At 35.8% G+C, this 14,462-nt stretch overlaps 1 protein-coding gene and 1 long non-coding RNA gene across 6 annotated transcripts in view; one reads left to right on the forward strand and one right to left on the reverse strand.

Annotated features, from left to right (window-relative positions):
- The window catches only part of TMEM132D (transmembrane protein 132D), a 288,698-nt gene that overhangs the window by 271,828 nt on the left and 2,408 nt on the right, over nt 1-14,462 (reverse strand). For 2 of the 3 annotated variants that reach the window (XM_080559647.1, XM_080559648.1), the window contains exon 2: nt 12,671-12,712. The gene's annotated coding sequence lies outside the window, so the exon portion shown is untranslated. Of the gene's footprint in view, nt 1-10,590; nt 10,719-12,670; nt 12,713-14,462 lie in introns of all 3 variants that reach the window. The other variant, XM_080559655.1, reaches the window with a different exon arrangement.
- Nucleotides 1,078-9,463, forward strand: LOC308179465. Of its 3 annotated transcripts, XR_013940386.1 has the most exons (5): nt 1,078-2,354; nt 3,315-3,425; nt 4,441-4,607; nt 5,830-5,912; nt 8,017-9,463. It is a non-coding gene; the product is annotated as an uncharacterized lncRNA (long non-coding RNA). The 3 variants fall into 3 exon arrangements; XR_013940387.1 differs by lacking the exon at nt 5,830-5,912 and having other exon boundaries at nt 8,017-9,456; XR_013940388.1 differs by lacking the exons at nt 5,830-5,912; nt 8,017-9,463 and adding an exon at nt 4,888-5,818.

Raw genomic sequence — 14,462 nt, forward strand, 5'->3', positions numbered from 1 at the left:
GACCAGCTACAGAGGCTTCAGTGGAGCTATATTGATTTACACCACCTGAGCATCTAGCCACCTGTCTCATCAAGGTTGCAATTCACAGCTGCTCAGGTAGTCAGCTACATGTTGACTTGAATAGGCATTTTTTATGCCCATTCAGCATTTTTATTTTCATAAGTACTTAAACATTCCTTCAAATAGAAATCTAGTTTTGCCTTTTCTGTATTTCCATGTGGCAATTTTATGTATTGAGAACTACTAGTGCTACTCTAATACCAATAGCACAGGTTTACATCCCATTTAGTAATCAAGTCAATAATTTACATACTGCCTTTAACTTTGAGTTAAAGTCTTCCATTTCAGGCTTCTTGCTCATTTTTTTTCAAGGTACAAACAAACTGTCATATGAGCAAGTAGAGGGAATAAAGGGATACACTGCCTTACACTTACTAGAAGGTAAAGGTGGCAATCTGCATTGCATTTTTTTTCTTTTTTTTTCTTTTTTTTACAAGTATATAGTTCATCTAAGTCATGGTTCATACCTAGCAGGCATAGATCATACAATAATACAAAGAATTTAAATATCTGCCAATGCTGTCTGCCAGTATCAATCACAGTCATCATGATTTTTAACTTTTCATAGCAATGCAACTACTGACCTATTCAGATTTACTGTCCTGCCAGAAACTAGATGAAACAGGGATAGATAAGAAATGAGTTTGAATAGCATTTATGTCCTCACAGAGGTTCACAGATAAACAAAACAATGATATGTTCATTCTATGCAGGGTACAGTTAATCCTTATTCTCCCTTCCTCCACAGCCATTGTTCAGTATATGATAGTGACACAGAAACATGAAAGAATAGAAAGCTCCTGATGGGGGCTTAGAAGATAAAAATCTAATTCTTAATTTTACACAAGACATTTAAACCATCTCATGTTTAACTTTCCCATGTGAAGTGGGGGATAGTGATATAGATATAATATATATAATATATGATATAATATAGATAGCATCTATATCTCATAATCACATTATGAAGCTAAAAATCACAAGTGCTAGTGCTTACAGGTGGCTGACTTGGCTTGGCTTTATTTTTCTATGGATTTTGTGGGTGCCAGACAAAAAAAATACAGTGTTGGGTTTGCTAGGCCTGCTGCCATACCTACAGCTCATGTGCAATTGACTCTTGAATGAAAAATTCAATGTGTCCAAGGTCATTTGCACAAGTACTGTTGTCCTGATGAATTCCATAACTCTTGAAGCTATCATGCAAGCAAAACTATAAATGTGTATTTTGTATACATTCTTTCTTACAAGCTTAGCAGTCATATTTCTGTTAGTTTCTAGTGTTTGCCTATGTTCTAATAAATACAGGAATTAAAACTACCTCAAGCATACTAACATACTTTTCATCTGACATACAAGTTAATACATTTAAAATCAGGCTAACGGTCAATGTTAGTGACATAAATACCTCCGGCACCCTAGCAATTTACCCTCTGCCATTCCTCATCTGTCTTTTGCAATCAGGTCTCTCTAGCCTTCTAAGCAATCAATTCTCCTGACATCTGAATCAAACATTAAATTGTTTCAACAAACTACTTTCTGATAAGATTTTTTTAAAGAGCAAATTTTTCATTTAATTTGGTATGTCCCTCAAATTTTCTGTTGTAATTCACTTCCATTTTCCTGGTAGACCTGTAACAGAATGCCCATGATGGATCATGCGGATTTTGCATGAGTCTACAATAGAAGAAAAGATAAGACAAGTTAGGCTTTTTGTATGTCCCTAAACATCCTTAACACAGAAGGAAGAAAGCAATGTTTGCCAGAAGGTTTCAGAGAATGATATCAAATGCTTCAGGTCATTATCTTTAATAATGGTCTATGTTTGCCCAACTTTTTTTTTTTTTTTAAGGAAATCACAGGTAGGGTCAAAGAGCAAAAATGGATGATCTTATCTTTTGTCTCTCGTTTTTAAAGAAGTGTCTGTTCTACACTGAGAGCAAGAGTTATGAAGACAGGTCAAGAGACCTTCATATGAAGACACCACACCAGAGCAACAGCGCTTTAAATCAAGCCTGCTAATTAATTCTATTATCAAAGAAACTGCCACAACACTAAGGATTCATTGAAATCCTACATGTGGAGCTAGCAAGACTGTTAACAAGACACCTTGTGCTTCCCCAGATGTTCATGTTATTGAGCTCCATCGTTAGGCAGAATGAGGTCTGTGCTTATTAGCACAAAAGACAGCAATCAGCTGAAACCCTCAGCACAGTCTGGAGAGGAACTGATGTCTCTCTGTTAAACCAGATGGGAACAATTCAGACCAAACAGAAGATCTGACTTTGCACAGGCTGGTAAATAATACGCTCAAAGCGTGTTGGATTTTTGGATTTTGTGTTTTGTTTGATTATTTGAAACTTTTTTTTTTCTACAAGAGGTTACTGTTCTTCATTTAGATGTAATACATTTATCTAAAACAAGAAAACAACATGTCCAGTCTGATAGAATTACATCAGTAATCAAATACACAGCTATTCTCCTTTCCACAGATTTTTTTTTTTTGATATTATGCATCCACAGAAGAGACCTCTTATTCTCTGCTTTCTCAAACTTTTGCATATATGTCTATATCAAGAAATACTTATTGATCAAGTAAAATGATTTGGTCTGCATGCAAGAAGGCTTGAGATTAAGTGTTGCAGCTGCCACGTTTGAGTAGGATAAGAACACTGATTTCTTCCTTTGGAAGGAAAAAACGAGTGCTGCTCTCTGGAGAAATAAGATTTAACATTTAACATGGTGCTTTCCAAGCTTAATGGGTTTTTGTTTGTTTATTTTGACAGCAACTAGTAATAGTTTCAGAGTTGATGTGTGGGATGGAAAAATAAGGATTTAATACTGCTGCAAAGGGAGAGAATCTTCTTTTCTGATAAACTGTTGTCTTCATGGAAGTTTCCTAAATATTTATTACTGGTCTTTCTTAAAGCAATAAAGTAAATAAGTTTTACTTAATATCAGTAGGAAACTGAAAATACAAATGAGCCTTTTCTGAGACTGGTGTGAATTCCATTCTGCCATTCAGGGTCAGAAGACATTTGTGCAGCCAAAAACCTGGCATAATGCAAGAAGGGAAAGATGAAGGTTTTTGCCTGCTTTATTGCATAGAAAGCAATGATAGCATATCTTAATATATACCTGTCTTTAAAAGGGCTGTTACAGTATGGGATGCTTTGTTCATTCAGTCCAGTGATATTTGTTAGTATTTTTATTACACTTCCTATCTTAAAAGAAATTTTGTTTCTACATGAAAATAGGTAGGAGATTATTATTTAGCACTGAGAACCTACCACTGAAAGTACAGTCCAGATGAATCAAAGCTGCATGGAGATGAAGGTCATAACTACTTTAAACTGACTGTCTGAAATGTAAGTTTTTATTGTGGTCTATGAAATAACCCCTATCAACAAATCTTCCAGGATAATTATAGCAGCATAATTATACATAAAGATCATGTATCCTAGTACAGTCAGAAGGTAAATCATTAGGATGCAATAGAGAAACAATCTTCTGCATAATTAGTAAGATTTATTTGGTGTGGGAACACGATAGTACAGCTGTGCATAAACTTCCATTGGCTTACCATGTGCACATGCCTTACTCAAGAATTTACAACTAGACCAAACGGGTATCTCTGGAGGATAGGTAACTTATTAATTTACATAAAGATCCAAACTGGAATCTGAAATGTTCTTCACAAGCTTAAGAAATTTTTAGAGCTAGATAAAAACTTAACAGAAATCTTCCCTCAGTACAATGCCTAAGATCATCAGAATTCCTCATTAGATCAAAATCATTTTTAATTTGAAGCACTTTAATTTTGTATTTTATTTGCTTAAATCTGGTGGTATTTATACTAGAGAAGGATTTCATTGTGCTTTTTCTGAACATTTTATAATTTACAATGAGATCTCATACTTCAGTTTTGGCCAGTTTATAGTACACATACCCTTCAGACCTTAAGGAAACTAGCAGTTGGTGAGTACTAGTTTAAATCCAAGATTCTGCAGTTGCCTTAGTGCTTCATACCAGTCCTAAGTGACTGAGCACTAGCACGTGTTCATATCTGGTACCGCAAGGCAAAAAAAAAAAAAAAAAAAAGGGAAACACCAAAGATCATTGGAATCTGAAAATACTGACAAATATAGCTATAAAAATATAAAATTATTTCAATTGAATATGTATTGACATCTTTTAATACATAAATATACTACCTTGAGAATTTAAAGAATGAACATCCTGAAATTTCAAAGAATTCAGGTGCTAAAAGACAGTGTTACTCCTGCATGTGTTGGGAAGCAGTCTAGAAAGATTCTTCATTGTGCTGAAAATTTGACATTGCATTGCAGTGGTTGAAATGTGGGGTCACTTTCTCTACTGCAGGATGATCAGAAGAGTCAACATCCTCTTAAGCCACAGCAGCAAGACTCAAGTTTATCTGTCAAAGCTCCAAACTGGACCAGCAAAAAAAAAAAATCTCTAAACACAGATGTGCTAACAAAGCTAGTCTTTTATGACTGGAGAACTTGTTTCGTTTGCTTACCAGACCGGTAAGTAGGTGTCCAAACTATATTGTCATAGGGAATACTGATATCCCTACTGAAAATAAGACACTTTTGTGTCACATGTAAGCAAGGAGTTTGCAGCTTCATATTAAAAGAGCAGCCCTGCATTCATTACCATAGTCACACTAGCATCCCTTCATTGTAGGGTTAAGCTTTACTGCCATAGTCTGCAGCTTGAGTGACATTGTAACATAAATAATAACAACCTGATGTAAATTTTTTATTAAGAATATTTTACAAAAATATTTGCTTTTTTCTTGAACAGGAAATAATGATTCAGTTTCAGAAAATATTAAAATATTTCAAAATGTAAGGGATCAACACTGGTAAGGAAATGATCGCAGCAGCATTTCTGCATAATGAAGCAAAGCGTAACTGTTTGACTCTGTTGGGTTATAATTCACTGAAGCAACTATAGATATAAAAACACAACATATTTTTGTGGTAGCTTTTTCCTTTCCTCACACTGGTTTATTTTTGCTCTGGGAATGCAGCATATTGGTGGCAATTTATATGCTAATGAATAAAGTAGTGTATAAATTGTCTAACTGCATATTAATGAAGAATGAGGGGTTGTAAGTTATGATGCATTTACGCAGTGGAGAGAGAAGCATTTTCTCATCAAGTGTTGATACGTAGTTCTTGGACTGTTCTCTAAATAAAAAACCCACATGCTGAGTGCAAATCTATGGAAACAAGGCAGGACTAAACTTTAACAGAACTGACTTACTATCAGTAAGTAAGATCTTACCAGAAATTATGACTGAGAAACATAACAGTGGAAAGCCTTGGCTTCGCTATTTGCAGATCAGATCTTGGACTTAAAAGTTTTGTCACAGAATCACAGAATGGTTTGGGTTGGAAGGGACCTTAAAGACCATCTGATTCCAATCCCCTGCCATGGGCAGGGACCTCTCCCACCAGCCCAGGCTGCCCACAGCCTCATCCAGCCTGGCCACGGGCATCCACAGCTTCTCTGGGCAACCTGTTCCAGTGCCTCATCACCCCGAGTGAAGAATTTCTTCCTAATATCTAATCTAAACCTACCTTTTTCAGTTTAAAGTCATTGACCCTCGTCCTATCACTACCCTCCCTGATAAACAGTCCCTCTCCAGCTTTCCTGTGGGCCCCCTTTAGGTACTATAAGCTGGAGGTGCTGATAATAATTTGCTGATTCTTTGTTCAACTTTTCTATCTGTGCCTACAGCACAGAGCTGTAAGAAAAACATTTGTTCTGTAATCTTGGTCTCAAAATATTCACTGAGGAGACTAACTAGGAATTTTGCTCAGGTAAAGTGTCTTTGTTTATTATTTTCACTACTATAACATCTAGAATTAATGTACCAATGTTGGGTGCTATGCACAGAGGGGAAGAAATGGTTATGCCTCAGAGAACAGCTTAAGAATGATTGTGACCCTTTCATGAAACAAGGCATTTTGTGTCCTTGTACCATACAGCATTGGAAAGCTCTGTTAAAACAACTACCATCTACTTTTCAATCTGCGTTTGAAAACTGAATCTCTATAGGCACGTCTTTGTCACACAACAAAGCATGGTGCATGGACAGCTGAACAAGCAGCATCCAACACAGCACCAGAACAGGGAATAGGGGAGTTGCAGCAGTTCAGTCACAGCACTGTGATAGCCATACTGCTTTCAGACCTACGCTTATATCCCTGCTGAGCACTCGTAACGTGAGTATAAGAGCTCAAGCCTTTATGGGTTGGCACTACCTAGGGAGATTCCACACATTTCCATTGTATGATACAAATTCACCTTGTGCCTCCTATGCTTCTAATTAATTTAAGGAAAATGGTGAACTTTCTGCCATCCCTTGAAAACAAAAATGAATCTCCCCTCCTTCCCTCCAGTGGAATATCAAGGTGATTTCCATTGCACAAGTCCCATAATATAGTGTTTCTCAAATAAGGCACATTGTGCTACAAGATACAGCTGTATGGGGCTGGCAGCACACAGAGAGTTTGAGGGGTTGCAGGAGCTCAAGGGTTTGATGACACCATCTCTACCAGTTATACAGGGGGATTGCCTGAGAAGGTAGGTATCTCGCCAATGCTTAAACTTTGTGCATCTTTAGAAGTCATTTTTCACTGAGGTTAGGAAAATATGTATTTAAATTTGTATTTGCTATTTAATTATTAATATTGTAATTATTTAACTATTAATAATTAATTTACCCTCATTTTTGCAAGACAGAAGTCTTTCATCAGGAGTCAAATCCAATTCTTTTTGAAAATGTAGATGTTTTGATAAGCAACAGTAAAAATCTAGTATCCATATATCATTTTTGAATCATGTAACTAAATACCAGGTTATGCTCAATGACACATTTCTTGTAGGAATGATGTAATCTTATTATTTTTTCATCTATTTTCTCTGCATGGGCCAGTCTCTCAAATGGTGTTAACCAGTTCCACGGAAGGATGTGGGCTACTATATTGCTTAACATCCCTTGCTTTTGCTTTACACAATACATGAGATACTCAAACTAGGATTTCACACATACTGCAGAAAAGGGAGTTAAGACTGTATTTGAGGACCACAAACAAAATTACACTTTTCTACAAGCATAAGGTTAGAATGTACTGTTGCAGTGAATATTTCTGCATGTGCTGGGGTGTTCTTCTTGGGAATAACAGAAATCCCCAAGTCTTATGATTTTATTATTATGACTGTATTAAGAAGAACTGATTCAGTCATGTCTCATACACAGAGGCATGATGTCAACTTGAGTATTTTGCTGTTGAGCTAGAGTGGTTTATTCACATGACTCTATTTTAGGACAGCTCATCCATTATACAAGGAGAAAATAAATATTTTATTCATATTAAGTAATTTTTAGAACCTGATGGAGGTTCTAGTATCAGAGGACATGTTAATGTAACTAGATGGCATTACTTGTACTCCTACTGCCAAATAAAATCTGAGCATCCTTTCTCAAATACTTCTTAGTTACGAGAATTGGTCCCTTTGTTGCTGATCACCCTACACACACTCATTTACCAAAGGGGAAAAAAAAAACAAAAACAAAAAACACAAATGCTAGTAGATTCAGTGAATCTCTGCTAAACTGTACTGGCTAATCCCTCTTTTCTCTCCCAGTATTGATACCTGTCCTACAGTAAACATATGGTTTCAAATTATTCACCTCCAGGATTCTCTGCATACATGGCTTGAGACACTTGTACAAACTAAAGGGGAAGACTTCAGCAATTCATAAATTAATGAGATTCATTTATGTTACACATCATGAGAAAATGCAAGTATCATAGAAAATAATTACATGCTCTCTGTGAGATACAATGACAGTTGTATTGTTGGTAATGGTTATCTGTCATTGTGTGATATCATGACTGCATATTTTTTTCCCCACAGAGAAACATCCACAAGGAAAAATACTGAATATATAACTAAAAGCTATCTACAAGACTGCGCATGAAGTTTAGGAAAAAGACTGAAATTTCACATGCAGGCTGACTATTACAAACGTATTAAATAAATATTTGTCAGTAAAGAAACCAATGCATCGAAGTATTAGGTGTGTTTAGATTAAAAGAATGAATAATCCCACAGGACGGAATTACCTCTTACTTCAACCTAGGTACATTCTTAACAGCTTTGCATACCTTCACAGTTGATGAAATATGTACTATATGACCATTGCACTTTTTCTGGCTTTTGAGATCTTTTAAAGGCAGTCTTTCTGAGGACTGGAGAAATGAGTGGGTACCATGGGAGCACTAGTATCTTCAATCATGAAAAAAGACTATCATAAACCAGAAGTTGGATATTCAAAGTACATTTTCTGCCTCTTGCTAGTATATCTGGATCAAACATCCTCTCCCTTGCACTCAGTTTGTGAATCTGTATCTACTCACAGGAAATGGTGTGTGAATGCTTCTTAGTCACCAAGTCAGAAGAAAAGGTGTCCCTTTTACCCAAATAAAGTTTCAGATGATTTTCATTGTTTTGAATATAATCCCTCATCATACAGGTTTACTCTGACATCAGTTTCATTAAATGACTTGATATTTTCTTTGCTTCAGTTCTTATCTGTCAGCTCACAGAAGACTGACTACCAATCATTTAAAAAGAGAATATATTGTGAAACCACTGGAAAGTTCTTGGCCAAGTACAAATATCTTTTCTTAACTCATGTCACAGTTCCAACTCAACTTTATTACAATGTTGTTCTCTCTAAAGGAGAAAGATAAGATGATTTGAGGATATTTTTACTGTTTGAATCTAACTTTCTAAATCATCTTTTGAAAACAGAACAAACTACGAACTTGTTAGTAATTAAGGCTACCTTATGGGTGAGCTGTGGATTTGGGGTGCTATTTTCCATTTACATATGCTTTTTATTCCACTTCCCTTCACACTCCCCAACTCCCTCAGCAACAGGAAGATGGACCACTGAACTTCTGAAAATTGATGTTCTTTGGCTTAAGACTTGCAAAACAAGCACAGTCTAAATAATCACTAATTGGGCTAGAAAGCGAAAGAAAATTTTATGTGATTTTCTAAGGGAAAGAAAAGATTAGCTGTTAATTGCTCTAGTTCACACTGCAGTGGGAAGAAGTAGTTCCTGAGTTACACTATTAGGCAGAACAGGTACGAAACACGGGTGCTGTTGTTCTGACCTGACTTTTACACAAAGAAAGAGCAATAGGTATTCTTCTTTGCCTCTATTTAACAGAGCAAGCTCTATAATTACACTGTAGAGGACATACAGTTAACTTGATTCTAATAAAAACCCTTTGATTTTCCTGGAGTGACATTAGTTTGGGTAGGTATAGCTAAAAAAAGCTTACTTATTTTTGTGACCAAAAGCAGGACTCATTATGCAACCTCCCAGAAAGTATGCTTAGTGAGAGCATTTCATTGTTACAGCTTAAATTGGGGTGGTGGGGGGGTGGGGGGTATTTTTGCAAGAGGATCGCAATTTCATAATTCTCATGATAGCCATGAAATTATTGGGTCACAGCTGTATGGTACTGCAGATATGCAAATATCTGAACTGCATGTGGCAGCTTGAATGGCAATTTGTACAGTGTTTGAGCTGCATGTGGTAGCTTGAACAACAATTTGTACAGTGTTCACAATGGTGAACACATAAGGATTGGTTGGCTTGGGGTTAGGGGCAGATGGGAACAGGTTACAGTCATTTGACTTCTATGCACCGCAGTCTGAATCAAAGAAGCAGAAGCCAAGGGTGACATTTTTCAACTGTCTACTGAGTTGGATATCTAAACTTACCCAGTTGTTAGCAAGTGTTCCATTTTCTCCCTGTGCTATCAAGAGCACCCCCAAGTTTGTTCACATAAAATTGTCATTAGTTTCATAGAAGGCTCAAGACTGCAAGATTTGCTTAAGAAGCATCAGTCCCTTGAACTAACACTTTTCTCAAGCAATTTCTGCTGGCAATTTATTTAGTTTACAGAATATTAGCACTAGGTATGAAGATTCTTCAGCTTCCTTCAATATAGAATGTGCTAACTTACACTTGAATACCTAGTAAGCATGGCTATGAAGTTTATGGGATTAGCTCAGCTCTAGAAGCAACACCAACCTCTTAGGACACCATCTGCACAGAGCAGTTGAGCTGAATTATATAGGAAATAACACAGAAAATTCTAGCTTTTGCATAAAGGACTGCATAACAGTCATACTGCAGTTCAAGCACTTCCAATGCAACTCATTCTGAGTAGATTTGAGTATTCTTACTGAATCCTACAAATTAACTAAGGCCACAATCAGTGAGGAAGAAACTGCTCTTTAGCTGGTGCATCAATCAAGTTTTTGTGACAGCTTTCTTCAGAATCATTTTCCTGGTTAACTACATCTATGCACTTGTTTAACTTGTATTATTTTAAATGAGAAAACATTATATGGAAGAACTGAGAACATCTCTGTTCCATTAAACTACAGAAGTGAATCGTAACTCACATTTCTGAGGTCTGTTTTGCCCAGTTGCTTGGCCTGTTGTTGCTTCTCTTCTCAATCAAATCGCAAAAAGGTATGATGGAAATTTGTCAGTAACAAGGCACATAATGGAATCCGTTGTTTAGGGAAGTCTAAAGTGAGGTCAAATAGAAGCAGAACACAGTTAATGAAGTACTCTTTAATGCTGGGAACAATTACTGCTGCAGGCTTTGGGGCAGTTCCCTAGCAGCAATCAGAATGAGAAGGGCTTATCTCTACCACTTCTCACTTGCTGTTGCTTTAGGCCAAGCGATGGCTTCAAGAAATGATCTGGGTGAGGAATAAATACATACTGTTTTTGCAAGGTTTATTTGGCTCAGCTGAATATTTTACCTTTGAAACGTAAAATAGTTCTTAGCTGCCAAATTATTAGGTAACTTCTCTCAACTCAGTAAATTAAATTATAAAAATAATAAAATCATGTTTTATAAAAGAATAAAAATGACTAAATCAAAAGAACTTGAATCCTAAGCACAAAGTATTCTCCTTCAAGACAAGTTCCTTCATCTTCTTACAGAAGAAGCCATTGACATACAATGTTTTCAGGGAAAGCAAAAGTTTTAATAGCAGCCATTATGAGCCACTAATCTAAATCAAAACATCATACTGCTGTCAAGCTGACAATGGTAGGAAATCTTTTGGGATGTTTCAGTGATTTTTTTTTTCCTCAGGCAAATGCTTCAGGTAACAAAACAGCAACAACTGTTAAACAGCAAATACTTTTCATTTAACATGAAAAAGGCACTTCAGCTAAAAAGCTGCAGAAGGTGCCCCCTTCATGATGACAAAGTAACAAAAGCCTGGGAAAGACCCTTTATTGGGTGGTAAAAGCACACACTGACACTAGTTTAACAGAGATCAGAACAAATTCCGTATAATTTTGCATCTGCAATGCTGGGATTAATTACAGTATAATCTACACCAACAATTTGAACTAAAAAAAAAAAAAAGCTTGAATTCCATAGCCTTTACAATACTTTCAAAGATATCCCTCCATGTATGCTGAGAATAACAATCTCAATTCAATTTTGCATGGATAAAAGAGTAAACCAGACTGCAGCAGTAGATTTGTGTAAACAGTATATGAACAATGAGTCCTTTCCTCTTTCAATGTTATTTTCACCTCCGTAAAATAGAGATAAAGGGCATCATCCTAAATTCCTTCACTACTTAGGTCCGAGAGGTAATATTTGTTTCACCTGAAGAACCTAGACAGTTTATTAAGCCTAAGATATGGCAAACAGAAATAATTCTTTATGGTTCAGAAGAAAAATAAACACAGATATGTAAGCAAGAATTAATAGTAATAAAAGTCACACAATGATATTTGCTAGCTCATTAGAAACTAGAAATGACATTTGTTAGAAAATGATGGTGTTTCTTTGCCCAAACTGAATGCAAAGCTATGGTGAGATTTACAGACTTAATCTGAGTAGTTTTACAGAAAGGCAAGGGATAGCAACATAAAGTATGAATTTGATATTTTTTTGTATTTACATTGTCAATTTATAGATTATGTCTTGAAAAAATCCTATTAATAAAACTCATAATTTTGGCCAATCTTTTAAAAATAAAGATGGAAAAAAACAGTGTTCTCCTGTGAAATTTATATTCACAGGAAAAAAGTAATATATTAGGTCACAAATTTCATTTCATCTGTATGTTCTGGGACAATAGCACTTGTGAAAATTACTCATGAGTAATCTTGCTAAATTTAATGTCTAAAATTAACATAAATGTTTTCAGTGTGAGGGTTTTGATTGGGACCCAAATGTATATAAACAAAATCAAGATGTAGTTTGTTCATTTCTCAAGCACCAGCCCTTTGCATGGAAGCAGGCTTGAGCATTAACTGGAAAATGAGAGTGATGAAGGAAGGTATTCAGCAAATGTAATGTAATGACTGGCCCAGGAGATTTTATAAAGCCAATGAACTGAAATACTTTCAGACAAATCGACTAAAATCTTAACTGCATATTCAATTATGGATAACTAAGAGTGTGTAACAAACACTTAGGAGTTTTAGTGGATTTGAAGCTATTACCTTTAATTACATCTCAGAAGTCTGTTCCAGCGCTGTGACTTTCTGGAAAAAGAAAAAATAGAAATGTTTCAAACCTGTCACCCCACACAAAAGCATGGTCAATATTCCAGATACTGTGGAGGATTTGTTCTTTTTCAAGTGTGTGTGCTTGGAAAATTTTTCAAGGAAAAAAAAAATCAACAAAATTGTTCATTTTAATAGTTAAAAAGTTCAGCTTAAGGATTTGGAAAAAAAAAAAAAAACTGTTACTCTGACAAGTTAAATTATGAGTCTTTTCACTCATGTTAAGAGGTCTACCTCAGTCAGCAACAGCAATTACACTGCTAAAAATATCATGTTGAAAGAAAACCAATTTTCCATATGTTTTTGTAAATGCAACCAGCAAAGTCTAATACCTTTGGTAGGAACAATATATCATGGATTTGTAGGGATCAGTGTAACTCTTGTTTAGCAAAGAAGGTATTCAGACTTTTAGAAAAAGAGGGAAGTGTCATGAGTTCTCTTCCCATACAAGGCTCTTCTACCTGTACTTAAATTTTATTGCATTGGGGTTGAAAATCAATGTGAACTCCCATTTGTTGTTTGAAGTAGTTAAACTTCATCAGCAAAACTACCAAAACAGAGAGGAGGAAAGGCAGAAAACAAAAAGATCAGAAAAATACAGGGACAGTACAGAATACTTTATTAATAAGGGAACTAGGAAAACAGGCCAAAAAAGAACAAGTGCTTGTAGCCGGCTCTCCCCTCTTCTCTTAATATTGGTGGGCTGAAATTGTATCTTTGCAGATTTTCACTGATAGATGACCAAGCACATAGATATCGTGATATTCTTGGTCTCTATGTACAAAGTAGTAATTTTACAATATTTGCTGTAGAAATGGGAAAGGAAGAGGGAAGAGAATCACTTTGCCTAATTAAGTTTTAGTGTGACAGCAGATCAACCAACAAAAAGACTTTTAGCATACATTGGGCAGGACACCGATGGTGTCACAACAAGTGGCATAAATACATTGTTAGTGTCAGCTTTCAGGAGAGGCCAAGCTAATGAGAAGAAGGTGCAGGATCTTTTGGCTGTATTATCATCAAATATCCAACACTTCTGCAGTAGCAGAACTTCTTCATGCTGCTGCATATTATTACCCTATATTTTGTTCTCTCCTATAGAAAGAAAGCAGCACCAATGGCACATGCTATTTTTCATGTTTACATTGCACATTAATGGACGTGCAGAAAAAGCAAAGATAACAATGAATTCTTTCTGATTCCTTGCCAGAAACTACATTAGATCAACCAGCATTCCTCTTTGCTTATTGTTTAAAAGAAACTGCGTCAAACCATTCTCTTGTTTTCCTTTCTGTTCTATCATGGTTCTGTAGCCCGATGAGTTTGCATTGCTATGCTTTTCTTCTGTGTTGAATATGAATTTTCTAAAGAACTAAATATATATTTTTTGAATTTGTCGAAGTTTACTTGAAAGCTTGAATATCCAGGTTCTGAAAATACATGGAGACATATCTTCAAAAACATTAATCTGTATACGCTACCAAATTATTTCAGGGAAACTACAATTCCTTCAAGCTCCCATTCTCCTTTTAGCGATGAGAACCTCAGTTGGATGACAGTATATTTGCATGACACCGTATTTGCGTGACACTCTCTCTGGGTTTCAACAAATATTGTTCAGGATTTTTGAAGACAAGAACCAGAATATCGTTTAAACAAGGAGAACTCAAACCATAAGCATTCAAGACTATTTCTGATTTCATCCCTCTCTCCTCTTGGTTTCAGCCAA

The sequence above is a fragment of the Anser brachyrhynchus genome, assembly GCF_964034855.1.
Source record: "Anser brachyrhynchus genome assembly, chromosome: 17".
NCBI lineage: Eukaryota > Metazoa > Chordata > Aves > Anseriformes > Anatidae > Anser > Anser brachyrhynchus.